Raw genomic sequence first — 26,676 nt, 5'->3', positions numbered from 1 at the left:
AAAGGGGAAGATGAGTTTCAATTCCATGATCACTCAAAAGGAAAAGGGAAAGAGGAAATATTTCTCACACCTCCTAAAAGCCTTGAACACAAAAAGAAAGCATCCTTGATCAAACTAGATGTCAAATTTGATTTGCCTATATATGATGGAGAGTTAAATGTAGAAAAGTTGGACAATTGGATTATACAAATTGATGTTTATTGTAGAGTGCGGAATATCGACTCAGACAAGAGGAAGATTTAGCTGGCAAGCCTACACCTAGGAGGCACTGCCTTGGTTTGGTGGGAAGGCAGAACCCAAGCTGATATGAAGAGACATGGTAAGACTATCTCTGCCTGGAGTGAATTTGTTTCTACAATTAAAAAGAAGTTCTATCTATTGGCCTACATGCAACAAGCCATGATGAGTTGGCAAACTCTTCGGCAGTTGAAAGGGTAAACTGTGCAAGGGTACACTCAATAATTTAGAAAGAGAGCATTGATTCTAGGAGTCTGATTAGTCTCACTAGAGACTCTTTTGAAGTACATTGGTGGTCTACATAGCTACATGAGGCATACCATCCTCATGTTTAATCCCACTAGTATAGATGAGGTATCTATACAAGCTACTCATCTAGAAGCTAGAGGAAATAATGGAAATCCAGAAGTTGGAGGACCTTCCCAACCCACTGCAAGCAAGAACAAGGAGAAAAGAAAGCAGAAGTGGAAAGCAAGGAAGGCTAACACTGCACAGAAAATAAAAGCTTCATGCACTCACTGTAGAAAGGATGGGCATGATGATGAGCATTGTTGGATTCTGCATCCAGAGATGAGACCTAAGAAGTCCGAGGGCAAGAGGAAGAAGATTGTTACAACTATTCAAAAAGATTTGGGGTCAGACTCGGGAGATGAAACAACCCTTGTAGCCACATGTATAAAATGTAAGAATTCTGAAGCATCTACTAGTAATTCTACTCAATCTATTATTGATGAAGAAAATGACAGAAAAAGACATGAGCTTTTCCATATTCGAGTTGTTTCCAAATATCAAAAGAGTGATACTTTGTTTGATAGTGGCTCACAAGTAAATCTAATTTCTGAAGAAATTGTAAAGAAATTGGGAGTAGCAACTACGCCTCACAAGAAACCATACCCATTAGGATGGTTGAATGATAAAACATAACTACAAGTGACTATACAGTGCAAACTCAAGTTTTCTTTTGGGTCAACACTTGTAGATGAGGTTGAGTTAGACATAATTCCTTTGGATATATGAGGAATTGTTTTAGGAAGTCCTTACTTGTATGATAGGAAAGCTATTTTCCATAGAGCTGAGAACAAGTATCTACTTGTCAAAGATGGAATCGAATACTTTGTAAGAGCTCATAAGCTCAAGAATAATTATACTCTCATAAACTCAGGGTAGATGAAAAGAATGATAAATTCATGCAAACAATTCTTATTGATGGTTGTAAAGGAAAAGAAACCTAATAATACCAATGTATTTGAGGGCTGTAATGCTAAACAGTAAGATAATTTAGAAAAGGTTGTTTCAGAGTATGATATCTTGTTTCAAGAACCTAAAGGTCTGCGACCCAAAAGGAAATAGTACATGATATTATTTTGCAACAAGATGCTCCATTGCCTAACATTGGAATGTATAGGTTTTCTGCTTTAGAAAATGTTGAAATCAAGATGCAGGTGTAGGTGTTGCTCGAGGAGGGGTTCATCAGGCCTAGCACATCACCATGTGGGTCACCAATCGTTTTGGTGAGAAAGAAAGATGGCTTGTGGAGAATGTGCATTGATTACTGAGCACTGAATAAGATAACAATAAAAAATCGTTATCCCCTTCCTCGCATAGATGATCTTTTAGATCAATTGAAAGAAGTTTTTTATTTCACAAAGCTTGACATGCATAGTGGATACCATCAGGTTAGAGTTGCAGAACAAGATGCATGGAAGACTGCTTTCAAAACGAAGCAGGGATTATATGAGTGGCTGGTTATGCCTTTTGGCTTGACCAATGCTCCTGCTACTTTCATGAGATTAATGAATGATGTAATCAGACCTTTTCTTGATGATTTTGTTATTGTGTATCTGGATGACATTATAATTTTTAGTAAAACATGGGAAGAACACTTAAATCATGTTAAGTAGACATTAGATGTTTTGAAAAGAGAAAAACTTCATGTTAAAATCTCAAAATGTGAATTTGGCGAAACATCTCTAAATTATTTGGGTTATATAGTAGGGGGTGGTGAATTGAAAATAGATCCCTCTAAGGTAGCAATCATTGTAAACTGGCCTAAACCCAAGTCTGCTATAGAAGTGAGAAGTTTCTTAGGGGCAGCACAATATTGGAGGAAGTTCATTTCTAGCTTTTCCTCAATTGCAGCTCCCTTACATGCTTTAACAGGATTGAACAAGGTGTTTCAGTGGGGAGGCAAACATCAGAAAGCCTTCGACACCTTGAAATAAAAGATTAGTACAACACCTCTATTAGCATTGTCTGATTTGCAAAGACCATTTGAGATCCAAACAGATGCCAGTGACTATGCCAAGGGAGCAGTGTTGACACAACACAGTAAACTCATATGTTAACATTCTGAGACTTTTAATCCTGCAATAGTTAACTATTCTACATATGATAAAGAATTGTATGCATTAGTTCAGAGTGTGAAAAAGTGGAAACATTACTTAATGGACAAAGAGACATTAATACATACTGATCATCAACCACTTCAATATCTACGCTCCCAAACTAAGTTGTAGGAATCAAGACACTATAGATGGACGAGTTTTCTACAATAGTTTCATTTAGTCATCAGATATAAAAAGGGAATACATAATAAAGTTGCAGACATGTTATCTAGACCTATTATAAATGCATCTACTATACTTAAGCATAATTTTATGCTACATGAAATCTACATTGAACAATATGCTCAAGATGTAGACTTTAAAGATGTGTATGAAACTTTGAGTCAAGGAAAACGAGTAGAAGAATTGGATTATCACGTAAAGGACCGACTCTTATAGCATTGTGGGAAGTTATGCATTCCACAAACTGAGAGAGTAAAGATAATTAGAGAAGCACACACTTCTCTGATATCAAGTCACTTTGGGGTAAGTAAAATAGTTGCACAGCTGCAAAGATTTTGTTATTGGCCAAAAATGAATGAGACAGTTTCTAAATATGTAAGAGGGTGTACTATGTGTGCTAAAATCAAGCTCAGCAATAGAAAACTAGGCTTGTACACTCCACTACCAGTTCCTTCTCACCCTTGGGAAAGTGTTTCCATGGATTTTGTTGGAAGACTACCTAAATCTAGGAAAGGTCATGATTATCTATATGTTGTTGTGGATTGGTTCAGCAAAATGTGTATTTTGATACCTTGTAATAAACAGATTACATCTGAACAAACTATAAAACTATTCTTTGAACATGTATGGGTTCATTTTGGATTACCCACTTCCATTGCATCTGATCAAGACACCTGATTTGTGGGGAAGTTTTGGTCAAGTCTGTGGGAACTGATGGACACCAAACTGAAGAAAAGTACAACTTTTCATCCACAAACTAATGGCTAGATAGAAGTAGTTAATAGGACAGTGATCCAGTTACTCAGAGGATATTGCAGCAAACATCCTAAGCTTTGGGATGAACACTTGTGTTATTTGCAACATGCTTACAACAGAGCAAAACATTCTTCTACACAAAGATCTCCTTTTGAGACCTATTTTGGTTTCACACTAAGGTCTCCTTTGGATTTTGTCTTGTTAAAGATACCACAGTTGAGGGACACAATGATGTGGACAAGGCAACTAGGTTCATTAAAAAAATCTAGGAGATCCACCAGGAAGTACAGGAACAACTGGAAAAGAGCCAAGCCAAATACAAGGCAAGGCATGACAAGCATCGAATGGAGCATGGTTTCCAAGTTGGTGACCAAGTCTGGCTGTATATCACCAAGGACAGGATGCAAGGTGAAGGTAAAAGGCTAAAGCCTATCGGGTATGGACCTTTCAAGATACTTGAGAAGATTGGTGAGAATGCTTTTCACCTTGATCTACCAACTTACATGCACATCTACTCAATTATAAATGCAGATTACTTGAGATTGTTTGAACCTTCTCTAATTGAGGATCCCGAAGAGCAGATTCAATTGCCTTCCATTGATGACCTGGTACCTGAATATCTTAATGAATTGCAGAAAGACACAATGCTAGACAGGAAGATGAGGACGACATGCAGAGGAGATGTTGAGTACCTCAGAATTGAACTCAAAGGTTCAAAGCCGAGCAATGCAAAGTGGATAGAGATTGGACAAGTGAGAAAATTGTATCCTCACTTAGTCGATGCTTGAAAACCAAATTTTGGTGGTCCAAAAGGTTTTTCAGTGGGAACGCCATGATCTGAATTGGATCCATGAAGAATTATCAGAGAACCATGAATGTATTAAATCAGGACAAAAATTTGAATTCAAAAGCACAGAGCAATTAGGAAGAGCTCTAAACAATGGCAGTTGGTAGCTAGCGAGGAACGAAGAGGACCTCGGTTAAAGCGCGCTAACTAAGGTCCATGAAGACTGTGCAGGAGGCCAAACTGGCACCTGGGAAGCCCAGATTGGGAAAAGAAGGCCATTTCTGATGCACGATAAGCGCAAATCACTGGGAAAAACCCCTTGATAAGGAAAGCCCAGAAGTGCTCAGTCGCATAGAAGCTGGGAGAACCATGGGGAAATCGCTAAAGGCTAAAGGCGGGACCCACACTACAAAACTGGTGGTATGTCGGGGGCATCCTTGGGTGGTAAGAAGATTTCGAGAAAAATGAGTGATTCCATTCAGCACCTGATGCATGGCAGGCAGAAGAGAGGAAAAACCATTGCTCATCGCACGCTAATGGATGAGCAAGTCAACTGCGCGAAATGATCAAATGACGTTAGATCTAAGGGATCCACATCTAATGGTTGAGATTGCACCCGATGGGGAAACCAGATTTGACAGGGGATTAAGCCGTGATCTATAAGGATTTGAGGTCTGATTTGACTACTGAGGTGGCGGATGAGTCATTTCCCGATGTAACCAAAGAACTGAATCGATGAGGAAGAGCTAGTGCAATTCATGAGAGGACAAGTGGCCACTCCCTATGAGCCGATGACCATGATTCAAAGACAGGGAATTCCAAGTGAACAGCAGCAGGCGATCCGACGGAGGTGGAAGGGGAATCGAACAGTCATGAGATCGATTGGTTTTAAAGCCATGAACAGAGAACATAAAAGATGAGAGAGAGGACACTGAGAGGAAGAACTGGAGAGAAGAAGATGAAGACAAAGAAAAGAAGACACGGTGAAGCAAAGAGTAGAAAGATAGAGAGTGGAGTTGACCTACAGCATAAGGAAACGTTGAGCAATCCTTGAGAGGATCTGTCAGGAATTGAGCACCACATTGGCCTCCTCCAATTAAAGACCAGAGAGCTCAAGAGCTCGTAAGGAAAAGGGTCTGTGCACTCTAGTGGCTTGGGGAATCCAAGAACCACCGTCCCAAGCATCATTTCTGTTTCAGGAGACTCAGATTGAGCTCCTCATTTTAATTCTCTGCTTTAAAGACATAATAAAAAAAAAGCCCACCACTAAAAGCTCGACTGAAAATGTAGCCCTGTTGGATAGGGTGAACTCCTTATTAATTTGTTGTGTTCTTGTATTTGCTTACTGTGTTTCTCTGTTGTTTTCCATTTCCAGTGTCTGTGTATTTTGAAATCTGATCGATCCATTGCCTAAAATAACATAGAAACACACCAGCACATGAGTTTGTAATACCTTCATTCAGTAATTGTTTAACTAATATCACTCATAGGGTGATTTTTAGATCATGTTATGAGTTGTTGCAACTATTATTGGGCTATTGTGTATCATCTTGTAGTAATTTTACAACCTTGTATCTTATTCTACATCCATGAACATAAATTCCATGGGGTATCATTGGTCAAGGTCACATTGGAGAGAGAGTCTTGATGTCTAGTATGCCTTTAAGAGAGATGGACTAGCCATACATGTGGGATGATGGATGTTGTCATTTTAGTCAAATATTATATTTCATATCATTCACATTGTGTGAAGTCAGTCTTTTGATCCATGAGGTGGAGCTTTCATCATCAAACCTTTGATTGTAGGCCGATGATGATGATTGATTGATTGCTTGCTAATAAAATCCCAAAACCAATTGTTGTAATGTAACTCTCAGTAATCAAAAGACACTTGTTGTTACACTCCAAACCTTTTTCACAATTTCAAAAAGGAACGACAAACATTGCAAAATAAATAACACCCTACCACTTAGTCACTCTTATTCAAAAGAAAGAAGACTCCTACAAACCATTCAACACTCAAACAATTGTTGAAATACCCATTCAATGAAATAAACAAACTAAATAACTATATTAGTAATGATTAATTATGACACTAATGAAGGGACTAGTCCATGAACTATGCTATTACACAATAACATAGCTTAGAATTATGAAACTACTCAATGCATCAACAAGATTATATAAATAACAATAAATCACATAGGAACCATAATTGAGAGGAAATAAATACATTTTTATAGTACCTCTCTAACCATTGATCCTTGCTAAGAAGGAGGGCCCTTCTTTCCTAGTAGAGTCTGGTGAATTACGCAACATTCAAGCTACTCAAAGGAAATGTATGAAGCCACAAATGGTAGAGATTTGCATTAATTAAAAGTTACAATATATGACTATAATGTTGTTACTCCCTCCTTTGATACCTTTCTATTCATGCCTTGTGGGAAGTAGGTACATTCTTTTACAATTTCAAAATACATTCCTACTTTTGAAAGACAAGATCATCATGAGAATCTCTCGATTCTCATGTGATATAAATCAAGAATATATAATAATTGTATTTTAATAAATTATTATAGTTGAAAAATAGCTATAAAAACTTGTATAATATGACAATGATGTATCAATTAAATATCCTAATTGTTTCAACTGGTTTAACTATGTTGTCCATGAATTTATACTTTCAATGGTTGCACTCGCTCTAACTAGGCATATGCCAAAACCTGTCTTCATTACAAAGAATAGGAAAACATCATGTCCAAAATAATATTAATGTATCAATAGAATTAGTAGTGTCTTTGTTCCATTATTGGCAAAGGAAAACTGGGAGAATGGTCCTGTAACAACATCTAAACAAGACACACACCCTATAACAACCCATCATCAATTTATTAATAAAATATCCTAAATTCATTAGCTTTTATGTTCTCTTCCTTGAGTGCACAACCCACTTGGGAAGTCTTAGTGCTCTTCCTTAATCCTTTGGACCTACCCTCCACTCTATCTTGAGTTTCCTTCCTCCTTATTGAGCGCATGAGTGCACCCTAAAGCGTCGAAGCATTTAGTACTTTCCCGTTTAGAATTGCACCCTTGTGCCTAAAAGTCCCCCTTTCTCTTCCTGAGCACATTGTTAAGTCATGAACAAATGCTTTTCATGAAACAAGTTAGCATAGGAGATTTTTTACGTTGATGTTTTCTTTCCATGAGTGATTTTAGGTGCAGGTATTCCAAGAAAAACATGGAAAATATGCATGAAGAAGATTGGGAAAAGAGGGGAATCAAATGAAGCATTCAAGAACGAAGAACACATTGAAATCATGATGATTAAAGTAGCCCGAAAGAATCCATGTTATCAAAGACCCTTTGGAAGGTGAATACATTAACAACATTGAAGCTACATGCAAGATTGAAGATACAAGTGGCAACATTCTCACCTACGAGGAAAGTCCATGTCACCAAGTCCATGTCATCAGCCACTATGAGTCCAAGTCATCAATGTTAGTGACTTGTCATGTTCACGCTACATAATGATGTGGAAATCATGATGTAATTATGTAATTATTCTAAAGACAAAGAAGTAGAAGTCCAAGAGACATGTATGGAAAAAATATCCATGTGTAGAAGTCCAAAAGGCATGTAATTCCAAGAGTCATATACAATTGCAAAAGTCATTTGGAAGTTCAAGAGTTTCAGAAGTCCAAATCTCATTAGAAGTAGAAAAGTCAAAAGATAAACTCAAGAGTCATGAGGATATGAAAGGTCATACCTCAAGTTATAAAAGGAGCATCATTTTTTAAGAAAAATAATTTTAACCTTGGCTTCTCCCACAAGGCATTATGCAGATAGAGATAGTACTTTTGGGGAGTAAGTATTGGCTCTAACACTTCACTATTGGAACTAGTGATGTTCATTGTACTTATGTATCTTGGAACTTTTGCTTAATACTTGAACCATTCAGCCAAAACGTTTTCATGCATAAATCGTGGATGTTTTGTGACTATTTCTCTAATGTTTGTGGTTCATGTTGGCTCTCATATGTACTAAAGTAATTGAACTATTTCGTTGAATTTGGTGCTCAACTTGTTGGAAATGTGTCGTGATGGCGTTAATGATTGTTGCATCTATGAAAACTATTTCACTTGATATCTAACTATTATTCCTCATTTATGTGCATGTGTCTCTACTAGATCATAACTATTACTTTTCTTTCAAAGGCTCACTTTCTCCTCCCTATAGTTAAAGAACCTTGATACATCTACAATTGAATATTCCACAAGGCACACTCTCTTTCACATTCAAAAGCACATGCACACTACTATCTCATGTTAATTTCTTAAGCGAAGGTAAATCTGTAAGTTAATGGCAATCGGGCAATATTTATTGATGGGAGTCCTACACCAAATGGTTTGAGGTCTAATTGGGACCTCATATCAGGGAGATCCCCTTTATGTTGGCAGGATCCAACACTGTCAATATTTCGGTGCTAGAAGGAGGGAAGGCTATTTTTTATGGTTAGTAACTCTTCACATTCCAATCATTCATCTTCTGGACAAGGCAGTAATATCCTGAGCACTACCCAAACACCTATTGCCAAGGTAAAAGGGCCTTCTCAACCTAGTTCGTAGTTGGCCTACAAACAACTTCAAACGATTCAGCCTATTACCCGTCGGTCTGTGAAAGTTATTGGTTTAATCCTTGTTGCTCATAATCTTCCTCATTAATCTAAGAGGAAATAAACAGCTTGTACTGGGGTGTTGATTGCATCAATGGAAGATTTGGTTTTTGCCACTCTTGAGGAATTAGTAGATTATTCATAAGGCACAGTCCAACAAGAGCCACTTCTACCCATTCATGAAGAATACAAGGAAGATCTTATTCTTTCTGATAGAGAATAGATTGAAGTTCATTTGGAGTTCAACAATGATTTGAGCGATGAAGGAGAAGGCTCATAAGATTCAGAAAAGGAGGAGCAGAAAGGAGATGAAGACATGGTTGTTTAAGACTTGGATTAGATGGCCCAAGGGCCACTCGTTCTTTCAGATAATCTTCCTATAATTCCTAGACATATGGAGAAGTTGTAATCTAAGTTTCATCTTAACAAGAAGACTAAGTCAAAATATCATATTGACAATTTCTGCGTTGCATATATGAATGCTTGAGGTACGTTATGATGAGGTTTCTTGTAGATTGTTTCCTTTCACATTAGAAGGTAGAGTAGTAGCATGGTATCATAGTCTCCCTGTTAATTCAATCCATGGTTGGAGCGAGTCTAAGAAATTATTTTAAGAGAAATTCATTGATGACAAGACTCCCACCATGTTGTTAAAATAGCTTGGGAATATTAATATGGGGGGAAATGAGAAAGTAAAAAATTTCAATGAAAGATCGAACCATTTATTAAACAAGTTCTTCCCAAAAATGTGGCCTCACAATTCTATCACTATATATTATTATACAACTCCCTTGCCAACAAACATTTCTACTTTTTTTAAGAGAGTTGCGATGGAGACACTGACTTTAAACTTTGCAGAAGCGATTTCCCTGGAGAAAGACTTGCGTGCCATTGGATATATTACTAATATTGAAGTACCTAAACACTCCAATGAGAGTGGTAAGAAGTCTCAACCTTCTTAAAGTAAGGCTAAAGAAAATTGTTCTTTCGATATTGAAACCTTGACAAAATCTGTAAAGTTACTCACTAATGAAGTGTCAAAATTAAAGAGAAAGTCAAGTGAGACTTCTACCAATAGCAAGCCCCCTAAGTATTTATTATTCAGAAGGAATAATAACAAAAAGAACTAGCCAATTAAATTTTCCTAGAGTTCGAATGTTATGTTGAATGTTGAAAGTATAGGCATGGAGAACTATTGCTCCTTCTACCAGGAATGGGATTTAGAGGAAACTTTCCCACAGTGGAACAATAATATGAATGCTCTGGCAGCACATATTGTTAATACTTTACTAGTATATGAGAAGTATAAGTAGACATAAGGAATAAATTATCCTGTAACATTGGAGGAAAGTACAGGCATTGGACACTCAGTTAACACTTTTGGTCAGAATTTTTTAAGGATTTACTAATTTTACTATATATAGTATTGTAGGCGACTATTCTGGTTTGAAAAATCATATGTCTAGAATGTAGGAAAATATTAAATATAAAACATGTAATTTACAATTAAAATAGATAATTGTTTGGTTAATATCACCCATTTAATCATAGATATGTAAAAAAGAGGTGAATTTTTAACTAAATTGGTGAATATATTTTTCAGAAAATGTCCAAAAAATAGGCCACTTGAGAAATTTCACCCCTAAACTTTTCCTTGATTTTGATTTCATTCTCAATACTAGAAAGAAGAGTGCTGAAGCACCACCTCAAAAATAAACCAGTCCTTATAATTTGAGGAGCAAAGGTCCCATATGTAAATAGGATGTGATGAGACAAGAGTTAAAGAAGAAATTGTTATGAAGAATCTCACTACCACTCAATCCTTCTGAAAATGTAGAAAACAGGTCTAGAAATGCTATTGCTTCTAATAACACTTCCACTAGCAGTAAAAACAAGTCTATCACTCTAGAAGTTTATAATAAATCTACACCTCTAGACACTTCAACAATGACTATTGAAACTGGAGCTATTGATTATAATATAGTTGAAGACTTGAAAAGAGATTGTGTCAACATTTCCATGTTTGAGATCATAAAGACAGTAGGCCATCGTGAACTGATTGTCCAAGCCTTCTCATAACCTTCATCAGGTGAAAAATATTCTAATTCTCGAAATGTGTTTGGTAAGTCTTCTCGAACTCTCGAATCTATGGTCAATAATATGAATTTAGATACTAACACTCTCTACCCCACATTTCTATTATTTAAAAAAAAAAATTAATTACAATGTCCATAATTGTTTGGTTGATTCAGGTGCATCTATAAATGTAATGCCATTGTCTATTGCTAAGAAAATTAATTCTAAATGGGATAAAACTGATGCATAAATCATTCAACTGGATAGATCACTTGTCCAGACCATTGGTGAACTCAGGAATGTTATTATTCTATTATCATCATATCAACAGGTACACCAATGCATCAACATTATGATTGTGGATGTATCCAAAGACTATGGCTTAGTTTTGAGTTTAGATTGGTCTAGTAAATTACAATGGTAGTTTGCAACATATTGGTCACACTTATGGCTTCCATATAAGGACATAAACAACCAGATTCGAGTGCAAAGTGAACCCTACATGAAATATAGTGACACCACTTGAGGGTTATAATGAGCCTGTTGGCTTTGCAGACGTAATATTTGGAAATTGATCACGAGTCTTATCAATCACACCAATCACCTATCCCATCAGATATACAGTTGGAGCTCCTTCCTTGTACTCCAACTGTGCTAATGATTCTTGTAATTTAGATGTACATAGTAATGATAGTATAGGAACCAGTTTAGTATCTGATAGTATTTGGGATTTGTAATTTAATGGTTCAAAAATGTAGGATGGCTCTAGATTTGGTTGAATTATCATAAACCCACACAACAATAAATACATCCTATCATGTTGTTTGGAGTTCGATTGCAAAAACAATATTATCGAATATGAAGCACTCATGCTTGGATTGAAGAAAGCCATCAACCTAAAGGTAGAGCTACTCAAGGTAATTGGTGACTCATAAGTGGTTACTCATCAGGTACAAGACACTATCCACTATGTTTCATCAAACCTAAAAGACTACCACGAGGAGGTATGGTGAAAATTTACTTACTTTAAAGATTTTAATATTATTTTTGTCCCTAGAATTAGAAATATCACAACAGATGCATAGCTAATGCAACCGCTAGAATGTCACTATTGAAAAATGGTTTTTCTATAGAAATTATATATACACCATTTGTACCACACAACGTAACTAATTTTTGTGTTTTCAGTCACAACCAATAGATACTGCATTTTATGGCTAATGTAGATATGTTCAAATAATTTTTCATCGAAGAAGATGATAATGACAAGACTTTGGATGAATAAGTTGATACAATGAAAGGTAATACTATTCCTAAAGGTGTATTGTTCCTGGAAAAATTATATGGCTTGAAAAACCAGTTCATAAGACCAATTAATACTAAGACTCAGAGCTCAAAATTGTCTTTTGAGCAAGTTAATATAGGAACTCAAGATGATTTGAAATATATAAACCTAGGTACGTGTTGTTTTCAACAAGAACGACAAGCATTTATATGCCTATTCAAACAGTACAATGATGTGTTTTCATGGAATTATGATGATTTAAATACATACGATACTCATATTATCCAACATGTCATTCCCATTAAAGAAGGGGCGAATTTTTTTCATCAAAAGTTAAGGAATGCTCAATATAACAATATAATCCCTAATTCAAAAGGACTTGATAAATATGTTGGATTCATGGGTAATTTGTAAGGTCAAACGTTCTACTTGGGTTTCAAATTTAGCCCCTACTATGAATAAGTATAGTGAGGTAAGGTTATGTGTTGAATTTCACAATCTCAGTTAGGTATCAGAAAAACATAATTAGCTAGTGTCGTCCATGGAACATATCCCCCAAATATTATTTGAGTTTGAGATCTTGTTTCCGCTAGATGGCTTTTCTGGCTACAATCAAGGGCTAGTGGCAAAACCAGACTATCTCAAGGCCACTTTTAGGACCAAGTGGGGAACATTCCCCTTTAAGCACATGCCATTTGGGCTTATCAATGTTGGTGCTACATTTAGAAGAGTGATGGACATCTCTTTGCCTGGTCTCATTGTCCAAAGTGTAGTGGTCTATCTGGATGGTGTAACTGTATTCTCTAAAAGAATGTCACATCATGTGCATCATCTAAAAACAAATTTGAGCGGTGTCATAAGTACGAGATTTATCTCAATCCCAAGAAATAATATTTGGTGTGTCAAAAAGAACTCTCTTAGGACACATAATTACAAGAGCATAATCAAATTTGATCCGGAAATGGTCAAAACTATAGCTCAAACCTTGTTCCTGGTAAGAAAGAAGGCAATGGAATATTTCTTAGGGAAGGCTAATTTCCTGTGCAAGTTCATCTTTTACTACACTTAGATAGTTAAATCATGACAAGAGATGATTAATAAAGATGCAATATATAAATGGGACAGAAAGAGAAATATTCTTTTTCTCATACCAAACAAGATATTGTTGATGCACCTCCATTATTTAGTCTTCATTATGGCAATGATTTCCTACTTTACACTTTTTCTTTAGACCCATTTATTATGGTTGTACTGACACAGAAGGATGTTGAAGGAAATGAACAAACTATATATTTCATGAGTGTTGGCTTATAGAGTTTAGAGCTGAACTACCCTTCCATCTATAAACAAGCTTATGTTGTATATAAGGAAATAATCTTTTCAGGCCTTATATCCTTAAATATCACACTATCATATATGTGCATCGTCTAGTGGTCAGAACACTCTTTACGCAACATGAGCTGGGTGAGAAGAGGGCCAATTGGATCACATGTTTGTAAGAATACAATCTGGAGTTAAGTTTTTTCATACCATTAAGGGTCATGGCCTTTGACAACTTGTAGCAGAAGAAGGAGATGGTACAAAAAAAGATATTTTAGGATGGGAGAAGGAAATAGAATGTATAACGTTGAACAAGTTCCCTAGAAAATCACAACAATTTCATAGTATTTAGGTATATGACAATTCCTAGAGCACAACATCGTGCTTGCACATTTATTGAATAAACAAAAGAGGGAAATTCACCTTAAATATCTATCATATTATCTCATTCATGGAGTGCTCTTCAGAAAGCACCATAATGGTGTCTTTCTAGGATTCCCAGAGCCTCAAGATATAGAGAAGGTATTAAGAGGTCTACATGAAGGACTAATAGGTGGCCACCATGTGCATGATATAATTGCACATAAAGTAATGAGGGTTGGTTATTATTGGCCCAACTTATTTAAGAACACTCATGCTTATGCTTTTAAGTGCCCCGCCTGTGAGAGATGTGTCGGTTGAGATCAGAAGTTAGCAGCCCCACTGCTACCAGTAATAGTTGAGGAACCATTTCAATAGTGGGAACCATTTCGTAGCAAAAAATTATTTTACTTAGTGGACAGAAGCAGTTCCTTTAAGACAATTTAATGACTAGGAAGTAATCCAATTCCTAAAGTAGAACATTATAACCAGGTTTGGCATTCCAACGTCTCTTGTATTTGATAATGAAAATTATTTTTAGTCATTGCAAATTTATGAATTCATATTAGAAAATGGTATTGTACTAAAACATGCATCAAATTATTACCCGTATGGATATGTCTTAGTAGAATCAACAAGCAAAAATATCATGCACATAATCAAGGAAACAATTTTCTTTTAGCAAAGGAATTGGCACAATTCTTTGGTAAATGCATTATGGGCTGACTATGTAACTCCTAAACCTTCCCTTAAAACCTCCCCATACTTCCTAGTTTGTGGTAATGAAGTTATCTTGCCTCTTAAGCTATACCTCCCAGCCTTGTAATGATTCTAGGAGTTCCAACGAAGATCATGCCTTCTAGTTCTGAGCATGATAAATAATTTGCTTAAACTTGAGGAAGATAGGCTCCAAGAAAAGAAAATATTTCCCATCCATTAAAATTGTATTAAGTGTTGCTTCCACAAAAGATATGTAGGGACGAAGAGTTTGGATGTGGGTGACAATATTGAAGTAGGATAAAGCCCATGAAGAGAAAGGTGAATACACAAAATTCAAATATTTGTGGATAGGACCCTGTACTATCAAAGAGAAACTTGGCCATAATGCTTTCAAGATGAAATATTTTGATGGGAGGACCGACTCCCTTCTCGTTAATGGATGAGATTTGAAACTCTATATTTTCTATATTTTGTTTGTCGTGTCAAGTCATTTCTTGTATTGTTCTGTGTCTTGGTCATTGTACCTAAATAAGACCTTGTGTGAAAGAGTTCATGGCTCAAAATGGTTCTGTGGTGGAACAAAGAGGAGATGCAACAACCACAATGCTTGGTTATTTGTTAGTTCTTTTTTTTTTTTGGGAAGATTCCATATGTTGAGCTAATTTTTGATGGAAAATACGATACATTCAAGAGGAAAACCTTGAGAGAACCTATTAGATCTGTGTCTATTCAAATATCCAAACTCCTCAACTTGATGTGAAATCTGCTTGGTGTTCTACATTCTTATCCAATCCAGTAGAGAAATGATAAGGGGAAAATATATAATAGGAAAAAAAATATCAGAGGTTATATTAATTGTTGGCATTATGATTCAGGTGTTGTCCTTGATGGCAACCCATTCAGGTGATAGATCACTATTCTTGATGATCAGCTCTCTATTTTTAAGAAGGACGCAGGCAATCTGTTCAGAAAGTGCGTCCCCGCAGGTATACCATGCAGAAGCCGCGTCCAGGGACGCAGGCCAGCCGTTCAGGGGGTGCGTCCACCCAGTGCACACATTTCAAGACAGAGAAAAGCACGTGGGGGTTTCTTGTGTGGTTTCTAGCCGACGGTTTTGTGTTTCTATGGTGTCGGCTCATGGTATTGTTCCATGTTTTGGGGAGGAGCTTGCCTATATAAAGCAAAGGAGTTCATTTGGATTAATCATGTTTTTGGTTGAACATCTTATGAGGGTAAGATCTGGTCTAGATCTAAACAAGGTGAATCTGATGGACCGAGATCTCTTCGGCTCTTACTCGGATCTGTAGATCTGATTGTCTGGGTTACTTCTAAAGTCTTGAAATCATCTTTGCCCAGAGGGACGCAGGTGCAGTAAGGGTTCAGGTGCGTCTGGGACGCAGGAGCGAAGCGTTTCAGGTGCGCCGGACGCAGGTGCAGGAAGGGTTCTGGTGCGCCGGGACGCAGGCAGTTCAATAGACTCAGTGCGAGGGACGCAGGCTAGCAGTTGAGCAGGGTGCGTCCGGGACGCAGGCTAGCAGTTGAGCACGGTGCGTCCAGGGACTCAGGTCAGCAGTTGAGCAGGGTGAGTCCAGGGACTCAGGCTAGCAGTTGAACAGGGTGAGTCCGGACTCAGGCTGGCAGTTGAGCAGGGTGCTTCCTTCTCTTAAAAAAAAATCCTTGTTTATCATTGTTGTGTTCTGGGTTTTGGTCCTATTATTGTTGATCTGGTTACTACAGTTGATTGGGTGATTCTCTTACACTTGATGATCAATTAATGCTTATGGATCCAGTTTGAAAATTTATGAAAAGTGGTCCTTGTATGAAAAGAAGTAGGGGGTTGTAGCTCCCTTCCAGGAGAGACTGGAAAACGAGAGAGAGTTGTAGCTCTCTGCAGGTTGCAGCCTGCGTACTGGTAAAGGACTGCACCAGTACAAAATCATTGTAAAAGAATTTCTAAATTGAAAGAAGATAGAGACATATTGCAGCAGGTGGTTTTCTCCCACATTGGGTTTCCACCTTACATCTTGTGTTCTTTGGTGTGACTGTCTATTTTCTTTGTTCATACTCATTATTTTAGGGTACTGATATGCAAGAATAATTCAAAAGATCAAATAAGGAAGATTTGTTAAATTGCTAGATAATACTGATTCACCCCCCCTCTCAGTATTATTTCCAACATTAATACTTATCTGAAGGGGCAACCTCTTCTGCTCCTAATAAGTTGGGATCCCTCTTCCACCCATTTTGAAAAAATAAGTGTTGAAGCAAAGTTCTATTAATAAATAAATAAAGGGTGAAAGAAGAGAAAGGCTTCATGTGCAAAGATGTTAAACAAGTGACCTCGTCGAGTATTGTTTAGGCTCGCTATTAGTGAATAAAAACTTGTCCTCCTTTAGTGACTCTGTCGGGGTACTATATAGACCTTCTAGTAGTAGAGCAACACCATAGATGAAACTCATACTCTGAATATCTAAAACTCGCCTCGCATATTACCCTCTCCTAGATTGAAACAATTGTGATATGGAATATCTTCTGTGTTGAACTAAGTAAATGGAAGTAATTTGCTATGTATACAATCAAGTTGAGAGGGTAGGTTAAATAAATCTAATTTGTGAATCAATACTTCTTGAAGGGCTAACACTTTACTAAAAATATATTCCTAGGTAGAGAAGCTGAAATTTGTCCATCATGTTGCCAAGTGTTGTTACTGTTATAACAACCTCAAAAACTTCACTACATTGAAATTTTGGAGCCTATCAAACTGTCACATCAAGTGTTGTTTCAATTCATTCCACATGTTTCAAGTGTTCTTGATCATTCCCAAGTGTCCTTTCATTGTTTAAAACATCTCTAGTGGACTTCATGGTTATAACACCTTTATTTGCTGTAAAATGGCACTTTTGGTCATTTCCACACACAATTTGTTTATTGTACATGGAGAGTGTTTTTAAACTAGAATTTTCATATGTGTTACTCATTTTTCAAGTCCATATAAGTCTTACTAATAATTTAGTATGTGTCGCACTTGTTTTCATGTCGAAACTAATTGTGTTCGCTCCTCGTTCTATCTCCGAGACAGGGAAATTTTGGTTTCACAAACTAACCCATTAAGGCTAGGAGTGCATGACACACTCTAATCCTTGATTAGGACTCCTTCCTTTTTCCAATGTGAACCTTGTTCTGTCCAAGAGCACATAGCACACTCCCAAGCGTCATTTCCCTTCCTTGTTATGAGCTTCAACCCTAAAGAAACCCTTGCACCTTTTTTAGCATATGGCACACCATCGAAGCATCATCATGTTCTCTTCAACTTTCAGCAATGTGCCCTGTGCCCTCACGTACCCTCTTGAGTTAATAACACACTTGGGAAGCTCAAATCATAACCCCTTCATCCTTCAGCATTATTCCATGCACCCTCTTAGCTTCTTTGAGTGCACAATGCACTTGGGAAGCTTGAACCTTCATCCCTTCAGCCTTCAGTAGTGCACCTTGTTCCATTCTTATCTCCATTAAGTGCACAATGCACTTTCTAATCATTATTTCTCTTCCTTCATCCTTTGGACCTCTTCCCTACGCCCTCCCTTGAGTTTCCTTCCTCCTTGTTGAGCACATGAGTGCACCCTAAAGCCTTAAAGAATTCAGTCCTTCCCCCTTTTGAAGTGTTCCCTTGCATGCAAAAGCTCCCCTTTCTCTTCCAGAGTGCACTGTTAAGTTATTTACAAAAAAATTGCTTGAAGCATGTTAGGATAGGAGATTTTTTAGGCTAATGTTTTCTTTCCATGACTGATTTCAATTTAAGGTATTCTAAGAACAACATGGAAATGATACATGAAAAAGACCGAGAAGAGAGGGTAGTCAAAGGAGGCACTCAAGAATGAAGAACACATTGAAATGATAATGATAAAATCAGCCTAAAACACTCCATGTGATCGAAGACCCTTTGGAGGGTGCAGACATCATCAACATCAATGTTGCATGGAAGATAGAAGATACAAGTGGAAACATTGTCACCTACCAAGAAATTCCATGTCTTCAGTCACGATGAGTCCAAATTATCAATGTTAGTGATTTGTCATGTTCACACCAAATGATTATGTGGAAATCATGATGTAATTATGTAATTGTTGAAAAGACAAAGAAGTATAAGTCCAAAAGTCATGTATGGACAAAAGAGCCATGTGTAGAATTCCAAAAGGCATGTAATTCCAAGAGTCATATGTAATTCTAAAATTCATTTGGAAGTTCAAGAGTTTCAGAATTCCAAAGGTCATTAGAAGTTAAAAGTCATACAAGAAACTAAAGAGTCATGAGGATATGAAAGGTCATGCCTCGAGTTATAAAAGGAGTCTCATTACTCAAGAAAAAGACTTTTGACCTTGGCTTCTTCCAAAAGGCATTAGAGACATAGAGATAGTAATTTTGAGGAGCATCTTGTGGCTCTAATGCTTAAGTATTGGATCTAGTGATGTTCATTGTACGTATGTATCTTGGGACTTTTTCCTAATACTTGAAGCCATTCGACCAATACATATTCATTCATGAATCATGGAAATTTTGAGACTTTTCTTCTAATGTTTTCGATTTATCTTGGCTCTCATATGTACTAAAGCAATTGAAATATTTTGGTGACTTTGGTGCTCAAGTACTTGTTGGAAATGTGTTGTCATGATTTTAATGATCGTTGCATCTATGTGAACTATTTCTCTTGATGTCTAACTATTATTCCTCATTTATGTGCATGTATTTCTACTATATTAGTATTATTAATTTTCTTTTAGGGATTCAAATTATTGTCCTTGTAGTGAAAGAACCTTGATACATATACAATTGAACATTCCATAAGGCACACTCTCTTGCCCATTCAGAAGAACATGCACACTAATCTCTCATTCTAATTGCTTAAACGAACGAAAATCTATAAGTTAACGGCATCCAGGCCATATTTCTGGATGGGAATCCTATGCCAAACAGTGTGAGGTCTAATTGGTCCTCATATCACGTAGATCTCCTGTATGTTGGAGGGATCTATCACTGTCAATAGAGGGGTAGTTCACTATCATTTCTTTTATTTATTTGTCTAATTTTTCTAAGTCCTCCTTCGACAAAGAAGGTGTTTCTAGGTCCATTCTTTTGGTCTCCTACATCTATATGGCACCCTTTTGTTGACCGTTTAGTGGACACTTATTTCCTCATCATGTAGCTTCCTCTTCTTTGGGGTCCTACTGTGGTGTGCTGGGGCACTCTTGTTTAGGTTCCTATGGTAGAGGTTTTGGGTTTTCCTCCTACTATGGAGTAGAATACCCTTCCTGTTGGGTGTCTTGATGTTCCTCCTCTATGCCCCTATCAACATTATATACTTTCGGTTGCTCATCAAAGGTTGGTATGTGCTATTCGTCTAGCCATTCATTAACTATTTCTGACATTTCCTGCTCTTCAATCTTGTATCGACACTTCAACCATTGTTTTTTGGAGTCTTCCTATGCCAATATATACATGTGGCGAGGGATGGCATGAGAATTTTCTACTCTCTTGTAGGATTATATGATTTATATCAGAATGTATGGTACCCTTAAAATAACATGAGTGATGACTTCTTTACATATATAAAATTTCATATTTGTATTCATCAGGTTCTTATTATTATAAGGATACCAGAGTGATTCAAATTTCTTCATGACAAATTCTGGCGTGTATGACGGAGGAAAGTTAGTATCAAAGGAAATTTCCATTTTTTGAAATCAATGAGGATTAGTAACTAGATATAACAGAGCTCTTCATTTCTATCTTGTGCCTCTAAACGGTCCTGAATAAATTGATTAATAAGGAAGGTGGCCAATTTTCATCTACACACCTACAATGCATTTTTCTATGGTATTCACTACTCCTGTAGGGAATTACTCCTTTCAATACTTCCTAAACAACTTGCATGGCATCAGTTACGTAGAAAATTTCATATGTTGATCAGTTATGGAGGATATTAAGATTCCCTGTTTTCCATGAACTGTGTTATATTTCTTTATCACCCTCTTCACAACAAACTTTTTGTTCTCTTTGTCAAAGAGAGGTTATAGATCCTCTCCCACTATAGACAACCTAGTGTAATCTTAGGTATGAGATTGGAATCAATTTTTATGGGTTCATTGAGGCAAAGAAATCCACCCTGTATAGAACTGAAGAGAAATTTAACACATATTTCAATTCATTGCTATGACTAAAATGGGGCATATCCACCAAATTTAAAATACCTGATTTTTCTAACCCCCTAGCCTATTTCTATAGTTCACAAACCTATGGAATTCCTATTTTCATTTTGATGGTTAAGAGCTTGTCCTCAAAAAATTTGGAGAATTTTTTGTGGTCTGTGACTTCACAATCATCATATTTCAGCTTGTGTACGACACCTCACATGCTCCCTTCCTTGATAACCCCTGGTAGAACTGGAGCCATTAATAGTTGATACTTTAACTCTTTCGGTAATTGAGTTTTCAATTTTGTAGCTAGCTATGGAGGTGGTGCACCACGTGTGACTTTTTTCCTCACTTTCTTTGGAGCTGATGATGAGGACATGGTAAGCATATCTATAAACTAAAATTTCCCTCTATAGTTGCACTCTAATATTTAAACTTCTCTCTATTTTTCACTTTAATATTCAACTCCACTCTTGCAAATAGAACACAATGAAAATAGAAATGGAGTCAATAATAGTGTTTTGTATGCCTATTGTTCCTTTTTAGTTGAAATAAATTTTCATTGTTATCACACACTCTTATAATAAGTTTTCCGGTTTCACATGGGATGGAATTGTAGGTTGAAACTTTGTTTTATGGTTCTGGCCATGCTAGAATTCATTTCAACAATCCCTTTGGCGTAGACGCTAATATCGAGCATAATTTTCCTTAATTAACTGTAATGCCTTCTTTAATAAAATTCCACAATGTCCAATCCATTTGGGTGGCACACAATTTTTTTGTTACCTTTTTCTACACTTCCAATTCCCATTCTTGTCACCCACTACCAAATGTATTCCAATTTTCATGTTATTGTCAATTTCTTATGCTTCCTTCGATTGACTGGTCTTATGAATTTGCAATGTTCTTAGTGCATGATGTGTCAGTCCTTTATTATGGTAGGAAAGCTTCAAACTACCAAATCCATCACATTGTATCCCACAATCATGATCTCCTCTAGTTTCTCACCTTCATAGCTCCTACCTGTCTATTCAAATAAACTTACGAAAACAAGTCCCCCTTTTATTTCTACAAAGAGATGAAATTTGGATAGTGGGGAAACTGTGTCTATAGAATTTTAGTAGGCTCCAATTGATAAGTCCATTGAAGGTTTCCTTATTCAATTTATCTAGCTGGAAAGCCCCTGCATCCTTAACATGCTTGATAATATATGTCCCCAACCAATGCATCTAAAATTTTCCAGGGTGTTTCAAAAATTTACTATCATACGGTCACCATTCTGGAAGTACTTCTTAATGTGATGATGATGTTGTGCCTTCTCCTTGGACTTTCAAGAATTTTGGGGAAACCCTGCTAGAAACCTATCTTCTTTAAATTATCATATATATGTCAGTATTTTCTTTACTATGATGGGATACATAAAGTCTATTGTGGAAATTATGCAAAGATTGGGGACTATGAATTCCTTGGGAATTATTAATTCCTTCCCATATACCAAAAATAAATGTGGTTGTCCTGTAAGCTTCTTTGACATAATTATGTATGCCCACACACAACAGGAATTTTTAGGTCCCATTCATCCCTATTTACATTGTATAGCTTTGTTAGTGCATTCTCTAGAATAATGTTAAAGGCCTCATCTGTGTTGTTCACTTGTGGATGACATGGTGTGCTCTTCTGATGGTGCACATGGGAATATTTTGTTAATAATTCAATGATTTGACTTAGAAAATGAGTCCCTTGGTCTCTCATCAAGATTTTAGGAAATCTAATGTAAATAACAATAGTCTCAGATAAAAATTGGCCTAGAGTCTCAGCACTGCAATTGATGAGCACTACTTTAACCTATTGTGTTAGATAATCTATCACAATTATAATATATCAAGCTCCACTTTTATTCACTAGTGAATTTATTTGCCTAATGAAATAATGACCCAGTTATCAAATAGGTATAACATTATCTGTAGTTGTAATGGAATTTCTTCCTGATGAAAAGGTTTTGCCAACATGTGACAAACATCAAAATTTCAATAGAACTTCTTTGCATCAGTGGACTATCAACCATAATAGATGAGTCTGAAAAATATTTTGTGCATTTGATTTCCCTACATCATGACCTATAAACTCTCCTTCATGAGCATGCATAAAAATTACTTGTATTTCATGCTCTACTACACAATGACGGAGAATACCAGCCATGCCCAACTTGTATTAAAAACCTACAATTAGCTGATAATATGCAACCTTAACTATCGATTGCTTGTTTTACGTAACTTTTAAATCCTATGGTTATCTCCCCGTGTTGAGGAAGTGATGATATTGGTAGGTCCCTATAATAATAGTGTAGCCCCATTATTGTTATTCTTAGTGTATCCCCCTTATTTTTATTTTTGTGCCCACGTATCCCCCATATTGTTATTGTTGCACCCCATAGATTGTTATTGTTATGTAGGCTCTCATTATATTGTGACCTCTTAGATTCGTACATATACTAAGGAGGTATTATCATTTGTACCATCCAATAATTGTTCATTTATGTGATGTAAAGGAGGAGACCTAGGGAAAATTGTCATAACTTAATTTTTAAGCATTGGACTTGAATTCTATAAAAGGTGGCTGAAATTTCATGGAAATGGGTTTCTTTGGTATCAATTTCAAGGTTGAAGGTTGAAATAGTGATATGTGGCATTCTGTACATATTCACTCTACCAAATCAGTCCTTAATCAGGACATTGTAGGATATTTGGAATAACTTTAACTTGAAGAATCTAATATTGGTTTGAATTGTGGCATTGGAAAGAACACTCAAATTTCTACAACAAGACCATATTTAAAAATTTGGAGAGTCAAAATTACTGAGATACAATAGTTTCAATATCGAGCTCCAAAATGCCAGAAAAAAGGTGTGTATTTTTTAAATTTGCATAAAATTTGTTTGAAAACTCTTTTTGAAGTGATTCAAAGGGCACAGTAAAGAATATATATTGTGACTTAGTTACAATATGCCTCACAAAATAAAAAATTATACTCCCAGTAAGAAACCAGAGAACTCTAATATGACTCATGAAGTAAAGGAAGAACTGCAACATGATATACCAAAATTATGAGATCAAGTGCAACAAATTTCACTCTTACAAAGAACAACCAAAACTAAATTGTATGGGTTAAAAGAAAACATGGAAATTTTAAAGGGTGGTTTAAAAGCATACATGGGATTTTTTAAATTAGACATGGATGCAATGAATGTCAAGTTAGAAGGGTTGAAAAAGTTGTTGTAAGAAAGGCTTCCCAATGGTGACAAGTTAATCCATGAAAATCATGATGAGGACAAAAGGAATATGAATTATGATTTTATAGACTCTAACGTTGGGCTTAAGACCCACCAAATTCGAAATATTGACATGAGGAAATTTTATGGCAAGGATCTAATAACATGGATACTACATATGGAGCAATATTTATATCTCCATGATGTGCAACACACACAAAAGGTACACATTACATCTTTATATTTAGAAACCAATCAGTTTGTATGGTATAGATGGCTTTGTTCTCGTAAACCACTTATTACTTGGTAAATGTTTTTGGAGGAAATGATAGAGCATTATGAGGATACAAAGAGAAACACCTTCTTTAGCCAATTGATAAATCTCAAATAAAATGGTTCAATGGAGGAGCACATTGAGGACTTCCAAAAATTGAATATCAATGTAACTGATATTCCAGAGGAGCATAGAATTGATGTCTTCATAGGGACTTTAAAGGATAAAATCCAACATGATGTTCACCTTTGGGAACTTTATTCATTGGAGAAGGAATTCAGGGTGGAAAGACAAGTTAAAATGAAAATTATGGAAACAAGGAAGCCTACCACTCACAACTATAAATATGGAAATGATGTTTCTCCTAGCCTTGCACAACCTACAAGGTTGATGCCACAAAAATTGGAGGAAAAATAACAAAATGGATTTGTTATAGTTGTGATAACAAATGCACTAAAGGTCATAAGTGTGGTGACAAGAAATTATTTTAGATAGATTGTGAAGAGGGGATAGAAAAGGAATAAGAAACATCAAAAGAAGAGGATATTGTTGGGATGGGGTCCCTTAGGTTAGTTTTGAGGTTAAAAACCCAAGTTTTGATGTAAAGTTTGTAAAAATATGTAAAGTATCTGCGATTTATGGACACTGGGCACGTAGATAGTTAGAAGTCAAAAGGGGCTTTAGCCCCTTGATTATGTAAAATCGAGTTAGTTTTGAGATCCATCCATAGTCCGTGGACCATGGTACAGTATGTAGAAAACTATAAATAGGTGTGTGTTAGAGAGTCTAAGGCATGTCATAGAGGAAATAATGAGGAATGTAATGGGTCAATAGAACATAACATGGAAAATGAGTCGTAGATAAGGGAAAGGCTTTGCAACTAAGTGCGCATAGACCTAGAGAAGAGTCTGCATCTGATTGCACAGGGAAGTTTTGAGTCTGTAAATCTGAGCTAAAGATCAATAAAGAAAGTTACTGAGAAAATCTAGTGTACATCTATTTATCTATGTTTATTTATGCTTGCAATATATGATGTTGATGAATAACGTGTTATGTTGATCTAAATGTATGCGATCGTATTGAATAACTATTAAATAATATACGCAAGCAAGTTTATGAGAGTTCACGAAGACTGTGATAAATTCTATTATGTTTATTAAATACTTAAGTAGATCTATGCGAACTCCAATCTAGGATTGTTTTCTGGTGTGCGTAAGTGGATGAATAGACTATTAAGGGTCCGCAAGGACCGATCATGGACCTTCATTAAGGTTTAAAGGTTGTTTTAACAGATTTGCAGTACCAAGCCCTAAGGGCTTATCAATCTGTGCAAAGGAAGATCTAGGAAATAAAACGACATCACACTAATCTCTGGATGCGGAAACTTGATTCCAGCATCCCCCCATACTGCTTCAGGTGAGACTTCAGTCCATGATATGCAGATTGATGCCAAAAGTGCTAGTAGTGTAGGGTTTTGTTTGGCACAACTAACTTTGAACCTGGGTTAGGACCAACTAAACCAACAAATGGTTCTATTTTCGAGACCAAGATTTTCTTATGGAGACGTGTGATTTTGCATCACTGGAATCCAACCAAAAATTGAGAAGTGGTTGGATAGAAATATCCATGAATTTGCAGTGTAGGAAAATAGGAATCCATGCCTGTCAAAAAAACAGTGGTTGGATAGATATTTGTACACAAAAATACATGAAATTTTCTTTTACACCTTCTCGATCGAGCTATATGAGTGCATAGCTAAATTGATTGATGGCCAAGGAAGGTGGAGACTTGACAACCTAATAAAGTGGACTTAGAAACTAGTCTAGAGGTTGGAAGCTTCTAAAGATAAGATTGTGCGAGTTGTTGACCAATGGCTCGATTGAGTCATAGGAGGATTTGTGATAGAATTCGTGGTTGATACCTCAGTCAGCTTCAGTGAAGCAGAGCGATGATTCTTCAAGGGGCTGTGAGGTAAGTATCTAAGATCTTTGAATATCTGGATTAAGATGCTGTTGTGTGAAAAATGGGTTATGCCATTCCCTTGACATTCGGAGCTACGCGAAGTTGAAAGCTTTTAAGAGATCAAGGGAGGACAAGTCTTTAAATTAGCCGGTTGATTGGGCCTCCTTCAAGTGACGATGAGGGAACATTATAGGCTTCATCCTG

Source organism: Pinus tabuliformis, chromosome 7 (genome assembly GCF_031772625.1).
Source record: "Pinus tabuliformis cultivar Carrire ecotype Pingquan chromosome 7, CPIR1, whole genome shotgun sequence".
NCBI classification, from domain to species: domain Eukaryota; kingdom Viridiplantae; phylum Streptophyta; class Pinopsida; order Pinales; family Pinaceae; genus Pinus; species Pinus tabuliformis.
Note: the sequence above shows the minus strand (reverse complement) of the source record.